This window comes from Bombina bombina, chromosome 3 (assembly GCF_027579735.1).
Source record: "Bombina bombina isolate aBomBom1 chromosome 3, aBomBom1.pri, whole genome shotgun sequence".
Classification (NCBI taxonomy): Eukaryota; Metazoa; Chordata; class Amphibia; order Anura; family Bombinatoridae; genus Bombina; species Bombina bombina.
The window spans coordinates 215,080,837-215,092,581 of record NC_069501.1 but is presented as its reverse complement, the minus strand read 5'-3'; positions in this window follow the sequence as shown (position 1 = coordinate 215,092,581).

Here is an 11,745-nt window from a genome sequence, read left to right as displayed (position 1 = left end):
GCATACCAGGAATGTAGGTGCCTGATAAGTGGTCTATGGTTATATAACTGGCATACCAGGGATGTAGGTGCCTGATAAGTGGTCTATGGTTTTATAACTGGCATACCAGGGATGTAGGTGCCTGATAAGTGGTCTATGATTATATAACTGGCATACCAGGGATGTAGGTGCCTGATAAGTGGTCTATGGTTATATAACTGGCATACAATGGGAGTAGGTGCCTGATACGGGATCTATGGTTTTATAACTGGCATACCAGGGATGTAGGTGCCTGATAATTGGTCTATGGTTTTATAACTGGCATACAAGGGATGTAGGCACCTGATAAGTGGTCTATGGTAAAATAACTTGCATACCAGGGATGTAGGTGCCTGATAAGTGGTCTATGGTTTTATAACTGGCATACCAGGGATTTAGGTTCCTGATAAGTGGTCTATGGTTATATAACTGGCATACCATGGGAGTAGGTGCCTTATACAGGATCTATGGTTTTATAACTGGCATACCAGGAATGTAGGTGCCTGATAAGTGGTCTATGGTTATATAACTGGCATACCAGGGATGTAGGTGCCTGATAAGTGGTCTATGGTTTTATAACTGGCATACCAGGGATGTAGGTGCCTGATAAGTGATCTATGATTATATAACTGGCATACCAGGGATGTAGGTGCCTGATAAGTGGTCTATGGTTATATAACTGGCATACAATGGGAGTAGGTGCCTGATACGGGATCTATGGTTATATAACTGGCATACCAGGGATATAGGTGCCTGATAAGTGGTCTATGGTAAAATAACTGGCATACCAGGGATGTAGGTACCTGAGAAGTGGTCTATGTTAAAATAACTGGCATACCAGGGATGTAGGTGCCTGAAAAGTGGTCTATGGTTTTATAACTGGCAGACCAGGAATGTAGTTGCCTGATAAGTGGTCTATGGTTATATAACTGGCATACCAGGGATGTAGGTGCCTGATAAGTGGTCTATGGTTATATAACTGGCATACCAGGGATCTAGGGGCCTGATAAGTAGTCTATGGTTTTATAACTGGCATACCAGGGATGTAGGTGCCTGATAAGTGTTCTATGATTATATAACTGGCATACCAGGGATGTAGGTGCCTGATAAGTGGTCTATGGTTATATAACTGGCATACCATGGGAGTAGGTGCCTGATACGGGATCTATGGTTATATAACTGGCATACCAGGGATATAGGTGCCTGATAAGTGGTCTATGGTAAAATAACTGGCATACCAGGGATGTAGGTACCTGATAAGTGGTCTATGGTAAAATAACTGGCATACCAGGGATGTAGGTGCCTGATAAGTGGTCTATGGTTATATAACTGGCATACCAGAGATGTAGGTGCCTGATATGAGATCTATGGTTATATAACTGGCATACCAGGGATGTAGGTGCCTGATAAGTGGTCTATGGTTATATAACTGGCATACAAGGGATGTAGGTGCCTGATAAGTGGTCTATGGTTATATAACTGGCATACCAGAGATGTAGGTGCCTGATATGAGATCTATGGTTATATAACTGGCATACCAGGGATGTAGGTGACTGATAAATGGTTTGTGGTTATATAACTGGCATACCAGGGATGTAGGTGTCTGATAAGTGGTCTATGGTTATATAACTGGCATACCAGGGATGTAGGTGCCTGATAAGTGGTTTGTGGTTATATAACTGGCATAACAGGGATGTAGGTGACTGATATGAGATCTATGGTTATATAACTGGCATACCAGGGATGTAGGTGCCTGATAAGTGGTCTATGGTTATATAACTGGCATACCAGAGATGTAGGTGCCTGATATGAGATCTATGGTTATATAACTGGCATACCAGGGATGTAGGTGCCTGATAAGTGGTCTATGGTTATATAACTGGCATACCAGGGATGTAGGTGACTGATAAGTGGTTTGTGGTTATATAACTGGCATACCAGGGATGTAGGTGCCTGATAAGTGGTCTATGGTTATATAACTGGCATACCAGGGATGTAGGTGTCTGATAAGTGGTTTGTGGTTATATAACTGGCATACCAGGGATGTAGGTGCCTGATAAGTGGTCTATGGTTATATAACTAGCATACTAGGGATGTAGGTGCCTGATAAGTGGTCTATGGTTATATAACTGGCATACCAGGAATGTAGGTGCCTAATTGGTCTATGATTATATAACTGGCATACCAGGGATGTAAGTGCCTGATAAGTGGTCTATGGTTATATAACTGGCATACCAGGGATGTAGGTGTCTGATAAGTGGTCTATGGTTATATAACTAGCATACCAGGGGAGTAGGTGCCTGATATGGGATCTATGGTTATATAACTGGCATACCAGGGATGGAGGTTCCTGATAAGTGGTCTATGGTAAAATAACTGGCATACCAGGGATGCAGGTGCCTGATAAGTGGTCTATGGTAAAATAACTAGCAAACAAGGGATGTTGATGCTTGATAAGTGGTCTATGGTTTTATAACTGGCATACCAGGGATGTAGGTGCCTGATAAGTGTTCTATGGTTATATAACTGGCATACCAGGGATGTAGGTGCCTAAGTGGTCTATGGTTATATAACTGGTATACCAGGGAATTAGGTGCCTGATAAGTGGTCTATGGTTATATAACTGCATACCAGGGGAGTAGGTGCCTGATATGGGATCTATGGTTATATAACTGGCATACCAGGGATATAGGTGCCTGATAAGTGGTCTATGGTAAAATAACTGGCATACCAGGGATGTAGGTACCTGATAAGTGGTCTATGGTAAAATAACTGGCATACCAGGATGTAGGTGCCTAATAAGTGGTCTATGGTAAAATAACTAGCAAACAAGGGATGTTGATGCCTGATAAGTGGTCTATGGTAAAATAACTGGCATACCAGGGATGTAGGTGCCTGATAAGTGTTATATGGTTATATAAATGGCATACCAGGGATGTAGGTGCCTGATAAGTGGTCTATGGTTATATAACTGGCATACCAGGGGAGTAGGTGCCTGATATGGGATCTATGGTTATATAACTGGCATACCAGCGATGTAGGTACCTGATAAGTGGTCTATGGTTATATAACTGGCATACCAGGGGAGTAGGTGCCTGATATGGGATCTATGGTTATATAATTGGCATACCAGGGATATAAGTGCCTGATAAGTGGTCTATGGTAAAATAACTGGCATACCAGGGATGTAGGTACCTGATAAGTGGTCTATGGTAAAATAACTGGCATACCAGGATGTAGGTGCCTGATAAGTGGTCTATGGTAAAATAACTAGCAAACAAGGGATGTTGATGCCTGATAAGTGGTCTATGGTTTTATAACTGGCATACCAGGGATGTAGGTGCCTGATAAGTGTTCTATGGTTATATAACTGGCATACCAGGGATGTAGGTGCCTGATAAGTGGTCTATGGTTATATAACTGGCATACCAGGGATGTAGGTGCCTGATATGGGATATATGGTTATATAATTGGCATACCAGGGATGTAGGTGCTTGATAAGTGGTCTATGGTTATATAACTGGCATACCAGGGGAGTAGGTGCCTGATATGGGATCTATGGTTATATAACTGGCATACCAGCGATGTAGGTACCTGATAAGTGGTCTATGGTTTTATAACTGGCATACCAGGGATATAGGTGCCTGATAAGTGGTCTATGGTTTTATAACTGGCATACCAGGAATGTAGGTGCCTGGTAAGTGGTCTATGGTTATATAACTGGCATACCAGGGATGTAGGTCCCTTATAAGTGGTCTATGTTTATATAACTGGCATACCAGGGATGTAGGTGCCTGATAATTGGTCTATGGTTTTATAACTGGCATACAAGGGATGTAGGCACCTGATATGTGGTTTATGGTTATATAATTGGCATACCAGGGGTGTAGGTGCCTGATATGTGGTTTATGGTTATATACCTGGCATACCAGGGATGTAGGTGCTTAATAAGTGGTCTATTGTTATAAAACTGGTATACCAGGGACGTAAGTGCCTGATAAGTAGTCAATGGTTATATAACTGGCATACCGGGGATGTAGGCACCTGATTTGGCATCTATGGTTATATAACTGGAATACCAGGGATGTAGGTGCCTGCTAAGTGGTCTATGGTATAATAACTGGAATACCAGGGGTGTAGGTGCCTGATAAGTGGTCTATGGTTATATAACTGGCATAGCAGGGACGTAGGTGACTAATATGTGGTCTATAGTTATATAACTGGTATACCAGGGACGTAGGTGCCTGATAAGTGGTCTATGTTTTTATAACTGGCATACCAGGGATGTTGGTGCCTGATATGGGATATATGGTTATATGACTGGCATACCAGTGATGTAGATGCCTGATATGGGATTTTTGGTTATATGACTGGCTTACCAGGGATGTAGGTGCCTGATAAGTGGTCTATGGTTATATAACTGGCATACCAGGAATGTTGGTGCCCAACATGTGGTCTATGGTTATATAACTGGCATACCAGGGATGTAAGTGCCTAATATGTGGTCTATGGTTATATAACTGGCCTACCAGGGATTGTAGGTGCCTAATATGTGGTCTATGGTTATATTACTGGCATACCAGGGATGTAGGTGCCTAATAGGTGGTCTATGGTTATATTACTGGCATACCAGTGATGTAGGTGCCTAATATGTGGCTTATGGTTATATAACTGGCATACCAGTGATGTATGTGCCTGATAAGTGGTTTATGGTTATATAACTGGCATACCAGAGATGTAGGTGCATTATATGTGGTCTACAGTTATATAACTGGCCTACCAGGGATGTAGGTGCATGATATGGGGTCTATGGTCATATAACTGGCATACCAGGGATGTAGGTGCCTAATATGGGGCCTTTGGTCATATAACTGGCATACCAGGGACGTAGGTGCCTAATATGTGGTCTATGGTTATATAACTGGCCTACCAGGAATGTAGGTGCCTGATATGGGGTCTATGGTCATATAACTGGCATACCAGGGATGTAGGTGCCTGATATGGGGTCTATGGTCATATAGCTGGTATCATATAGCTGGTATACCAGGGATGTAGATGCCTCTGGGCCTGACCTGGGTTATATGGCATATCATGAATACATGAGTCTTTTATGGCGTCTATTGTCATATAGCTAGCAAACTTTATATTTGTGGGTAATGGTGGGCTGATTTTTTTGTGAAGAAGATCTTGAGAACTGACGTGAGATAATAACAAAAGAGTGTGTAAGGAGAGAAGGAGTAATATGTATGCTTGTACATAAATGCACATAAAACTGACTTTAGACCTAGAGCACAGTGCAGTGTAAATACATACCGGCATATTCTGCATGCTTGATAGTTATACTAGGTTGTAGCTGAATAAAAATCAGCTCACCTTTCTGTCCTCATTACATGTTACCTGTGAAGGTGACATGAATAGCCCTAAGGCTACAGATTTAATGAACAACTTTACCCAAGGCATGTCTTTGCATGAGTCAGGATGACGTAGCACGTAGTTTATTCATGCATGACACACTGCTGTCAGATTACAGTACAACATTGTATTTCTTGTGAAGCCCACGTGGCATATTAGATAATGTCTCTCTCTTGGGGCATTAGCTGATGTAACACGTTATAAGTACATGTTATAGCTGTAATTTCCTAGTAGAAGACATTTGCAGACCTACTACATGTGTAGCCAGAAATAAAATGTATCATGCTTTAGCACACTTTTTTAGTAAAAAAAAGACCCATAAAGAAAACTGGTAGAGGAAATGAGACCCAGCCTGGAGGAAGCCCGGGGCCCCCGTCTGGAGCCAGGCCAGACGGCAGGCTCGTCAGCGAGCACCTGATGGCCAGGTTTACCACGGAGCCCAGTCGGGCACAGCCCGAAAGAACTACGTGGCATCTCACTCCTCTTCATCCTGTGGGCCCACAACTCACAGGAAGAACCATGTGGGTCGGGTGCGCTGTCATACGGGTGGCAGTGAAGGTCAGGGGCCGACGGACCAGACTCGGGCAGCAGAAGCTGACTCTGGGGATGTGGAATGTCACCTCTCAGTGGGGGAAAGAGCCGGAGCTTGGGCGGGAGGTGGAGCACTACCAGTTGGATCTAGTGGGGCTTACCTCTACGCACAGCCTCTGTTCTGGAACCGTACTCCTGGATAGGGGTATTCTTCTCTGGAGTTTCCCAGGGTGAGAGGGCGCCGGGCAGGTGTGGGGATACTCACACACCCCCAGTTGAGTGCCGTTGCATTGGAGTTTACCTCGGGGAATGAGAGGGTGGTGGGGTGGGGAAACTCTGACTGTTGTTTGTGCATATGCACCTAAAAGCAGTTCTGAGTATTCAGCCTTCTTGGAGACCCTGAATGGAGTCCTGCACGGGGCTCCAGTAGTGGACTCTATTCTGTTCTGCTAGGAGACTTCAATGCCCACGTGGGCAACGATGGAGATACCTAGAGAGGTGTGATTGGGAAGAACGGCCTCCCTGATCTAAACCCGAGTGGTCGTTTGTTGTTGGACTTCTGTGCTAGTCATGGATTGTCAATAACAAACACTATGTTCGAGCATAAGGATGCTCATAAGTGTACGTGGTACCAGAGCATCCTAGGCCGAAGGTCAATGATTGATTTTGTGATCGTATCATCGGATCTGAGGCCGTATGTTTTGGACACTTGGGTGAAGAGCGGGGTGGAGTTGTTAACTGATCACCATCTGTTGGTGAGTTGGATCAGAGGGTGGGGTAAGACTCTGGACCGACCTGGTAAGCCCAAACGTGTAGTGTGGGTGAACTGGAAACTTATGGAGGAGGCTCCTGTCCAAGAGATCTTCAACTCTGACCTCTGACGGAGCTTTTCTGGCATCCCTGGGGAGGTTGGGGGCAATGAACCTGGGGGGCAATGTTCAAAGCTTCCATTGCTGAAGCTGCAGTGGTAAGCTGTGGTCTAAAGGTCTTAGGTGCCTCAAGGGGCAGTAACCCTCAAACACCGTGGTGGACACCGGTCGTCAGGGAAGCTGTCCGACTGAAGGAGTTCTTTAGGGATATGTTATCCCAGAGGTCTCCGGAGGCAGTTGCAGGGTATCGATGGGCCCGGAGGGCTGCAGCTGCTGCTGTGTCAGAGGCAAAGCAGCAGGTGTGGGAAAAGTTTGGAGATGCTATGGAGGACTTTTGGTCGGCACCAAGGTGCTTCTGGAAAACCGTTCGGCACCTCAGAAGGGGGAAACGGGGAACCATCCAAGCTGATTATAGTAAGGATGGGACACTGTTGACCTCAACTGAGGATGTAGTCGGGCGGTGGAACGAACATTTTAAGGAACTCCTGAATCTGACTCACACATCTTTTATTAGCGAGGCAGAGCTAGAGGCTTATGGAGGGTCGTAAATTTCCCTAGCGGAGGTCACTGAGGTAGTCAAACAACTCCACAGTGGCAAAGCCCCTGGGACTGACGAGATCTGTCCAGAAATCCTGAAAGCTTTGAGTGGGGTTGTCTTGGTTGACACGTCTCTTCAACATTGCGTAGGAGTCAGTGACAAAGGAGTGGCAGCCCGGGGTGGTGGTTCCCCTGTTCAAAAAGGGGAACCAGAGAGTGTGTGCCAATTACAGGGGTATCACACTTCTCAGTCTCCCTGGTAAAGCCTACTCTAAGGTGGTAGAAATGAGGGTTCGGGCGATTGTCGAACCTCAAATTGAAGAGGAACAATGCAGATTTCGTCCTGGCCGGAGAACAAAAGACCAATTCTTTACTCTTGCAAGGATCCTGGAGGGGGCCTGGGAGTATGCCCATCCAGTCTACATGTGTTTTGTGGCGTATGACCGGGTACCCCGGGAAATACTGTGGGAGGTGCTGCGGGAGTATCGGGTGAGGGGGTCTCTTCTCAGGGCCATCTAATCTCTGTACATTCAAAGCAAGAGTTGTGTCCGGATTCTCGGCAATGAGTTTGATTTGTTTCCGGTGGGGGTTGGTCTCCGCCAGGGCTGCGCCTTGTCACCAATCCTTTTTCGTGATACTCATGGACAGGATATCGAGGCGTAGCCATGGAGAGGAGGGGTTGCAGTTCGGTGTGCTGAGGATCTCATCACTGCTTTTTGCAGATGATGTGGTCCTGATGGCATCATCGGTCAGTGACCTTCAGCACTCACTGGATCGGTTCACAGCCAAGTGTGAAGCGGCTGGGATGAGGATTAGCACCTCTAAATCTGAGGCCATGACTCTCAGCAGGAAACTGGTGGATTGCATACTCCAGGTAGAGAATGAGTCCTTACCCCAAGCAAAGGAGTTTAAGTATCTTGGGGTTTTGTTAGCGAGTAAGGGGACAATTGAGCGTGAGATTGGCCGGAGAATCAGAGCAGCGGGGGCGGTGTTGCATTCGCTTTAACGCACCATTGTGACGAAAAGAGAGCTGAGCCAGAAGCTGAAGCTCTTGATCTACCGGTCAATCTTTGTTCCTACCCTCACCTATGGTCATGAAGGATGGGTCATGACCGAAAGAATGAGATTGCGGGTACAAGCGGCCGAAATGGGTTTTCTCAGGAAGGTGGCTGGCGTCTCCCTTAGGGATAGGATGAGCTCAGTCATACGCGAGGAACTCGGAGTAGAGCCGCTGCTCCTTTACGTAGAAAGGAGCCAGTTGAGGTGGTTCAGACATCCGGTAAGGAAGCCCCCTGGGCTCCTCCCTAGGGAAGTGTTCCAGGCATGTCCGGCTGGGAGAAGGCATCGGGGAAGACCCAGCACTAGGTGGAGGGATTATATCTCCACATTGGCCTGGGAACGCCTCGGGATTCCCCATTCGGAGCTGGTTAATGTGGCCAGGGAAAGGGAAGTTTGGGGTCCCCTGTTAGAACTGCTGCCCCTGCGACCCGACCCCGGATAAGCGGATGGAGATGAGATGCTTTAGCACACATATCCCGCTGTTTTTTACACAGTTAATCCCATATATAAAAAGGAACATGAAACCCCCCAACAATAAGATTCTTTCTTATTCAAATACAGCATACAATTTTAAACAACTTTCTAATTTACTACTTTTATATAATTTGCTTAGTTCTCTTGGTATCCTTTGTTGAAAATGAGACCTAGGTGGGCTCAGGAGTTGAAAGCTAGCTACTGATTGGTGGCTGCACATGTATGCCTCTTGTCATTGCTTTACTGATGTGTTCAGCTAGTTCCTAGAAGTGCATTGCTGCACCTTCCAAAAAGGATACCAAGAGAATGGAGCAAAATTGATAACAGAAGTAAATTAAAAAAATGTTTAAAATTTTATTCTCTAAGTCATGAAAGAAAAATGTTGGGTTTCATGCCCCTTTACAGACAATTAAAACTCTAAATTGAATTTCCAATAGCTCATGTTTAATTGTGTAATGTAAAAAAATGTATAATACAATTTTCATTGTTTGCTTTTTCCTTTATTCCTGTAATTTAACTTTGAAATATGTGTTCTTCCACTGGAGTGCATCTTTGACGATCTAAACACTGACCCAACAACATGCTACACAGTGAACTCATTTATAACTGAACCTAACGGTCCATAGTAAAATATTTGAGATACATAATAATCAAAAGGCTTTTCAAAGGGTGAGCCCTAAGATGTAAAGCAAGGCATATTGTCAGGTACTTACTTCGGCTCCCTGGTCTTGGCAAACCCAGTAAAGTGAGTAAGGGAACAGCACAGCAATGGAGGGGTGAGCGTAGGACAGGGGGACACTGCAAAGTCCCCAGACAATAAGCTCAAATAAGTGAAGACTCCTCAGCACTCAAACTATTTTCAGCAATTTATTATAGAAAAACAGCGACGTTTCGGGGTCAAAGCCCCTTGAGCATGAATAAGGGGCTGTGACCCCGAAACGTCGCTGTTTGGACTTGGCAAACGGCGGGTGGCAAATCTCTGTGTCCCACGTGGAGGGATGCCGAGACTCAACTCCAAAAGCTGCTGCTGCTCTCTTGACGAGCGCAGCCGCGCACTGCCTAGATTTAAAGGGAACATGTCCTAATTACTGGAACTTCCACCTGTAGGCTTTTGGAGTGGGAGATCCTATAAAAGGCACCACTCTGGGCTGAGTTATTGCCTTACCTACCTTGTTCCTTAAGTTTGACATACTTACCTTGCACCTGTGTATGCTCACCTAGTTCCTGAAAGCCAAGCAAATTTCCCCGATACCTGTGTAAGCTTACCTTGTTCCTAAAGCTGTGCCTGCTAAGAATCCTGTGTCTACCGTGACAGCCTTCCTCAAACCAGCTATGCCTATCTGGTATTCGGTGACAGTCTTACCAACAGTACCCGCTGGGTATCCTGTGTCTGCTAAACCAGTGTTCTTTAAACCAGCAGTCTCACCATCTACTGCACAATTTAAACATTAGTACCCTTCTAAAGCAGGGCCTATGAATACCCAAAAACTTCCCTCGCCCACCGAGCGAGTAAATCACAAAATTTACCAGCCCGCAAGAAACTTTAGTCGCCCGTGCGTATCTGCATGTAGTGTGTGTATATATACAGTATTATTTAAAAAGGCAATATAAATAGTGTTATTGTAATCTCACAAAGCATTGGAGACAGAGGTCCCAATTTGAATGCTTTGCGAGCTGCTTACTACTTGGGATTTGAGTATTAATAAAAAGGCTTTAACTTTAGAAAATATTTTTCTATTACCAGCTACAAAAAAAACAGGGATACTTTCTTTGTAATACTTATGTACAGTCTTGATTTATTTTCCACTAAGGGTAAAAAAAAAGAGATAATTGAGCTGTTTTTTTTTACTTCAGCATATGTGGGGGTCACGATTGACTAAGTATATTTAATGCTGTCACCCTTCAACCTATAGCGCTTTGACATAACGAGCATGTTAAAAACACTTTGTTCCCCCTTTCTGCCCGACTGCCTTTCAACTACTCGCACGACTCAGTGCCGCACTAGCAGATTTGACTGGGTGCATAGAGATGGTATATTCTCTACAAATTGGTAAAGTCAGTTTTTGAAGCATCAGTAGCGTCCAGAAAAATTGTGCAGTGCTCTATATTGTTATGGTAGGCAGCTTGCTCGTGTACATTGTGCTGAAGTTCTGCAGAGGACCCTGGAGTACGTCGGCATAATGTACGTGAGCAAGCTGCCTACCATAACTATATAGTCACTTTAACCCATACTTCATTCATACACACACAGAGAAGAAACACTCACCGCTCTAGCAGGATGTCTTCCCGTGCAGACAACCTTAGGGGTGGGAAGTAGCAACTGACAAGGAAGAGACCAAGAGCCATGGAGATAAGGGGAGGTCTTTGAATGCATTTAACAGAAAGAACCTCCCCTTTCTACCCTCCCTTACGGTGTGTGCGCATATTTGAAAGGCGATTTGAGATTTTTTAATATTGCTTCTTATATCCCACTTAAAATGTCAGGTCGACGCTCGGGCTGGCAACTTCAAAATTTTACTTGCCCGCAAGAAATGTAGGTCGCCATTGACGATCGGACCGGTCTATTCATATGCCCTGCTAAAGTATTCTGAATTTATTGAATTCCTGTATATATTTGTATATGATATTTCCCATCTACATGCACAGTAAAATCTCTTGCTTAAAACTATTATAGCTTTTACTAGAAGCTAATGCAAGTATATTGCAAAAATGCTAATTTTCAAAAGTGAATGCACTGATGTACATTTCAGAGCTCCTCTTACTATTTTGTGTAAATAGGGATATACATATGGCTTTAGGGCTCAATGAACCATGATAATTGTTGGTAAATAATATTATGGCATCA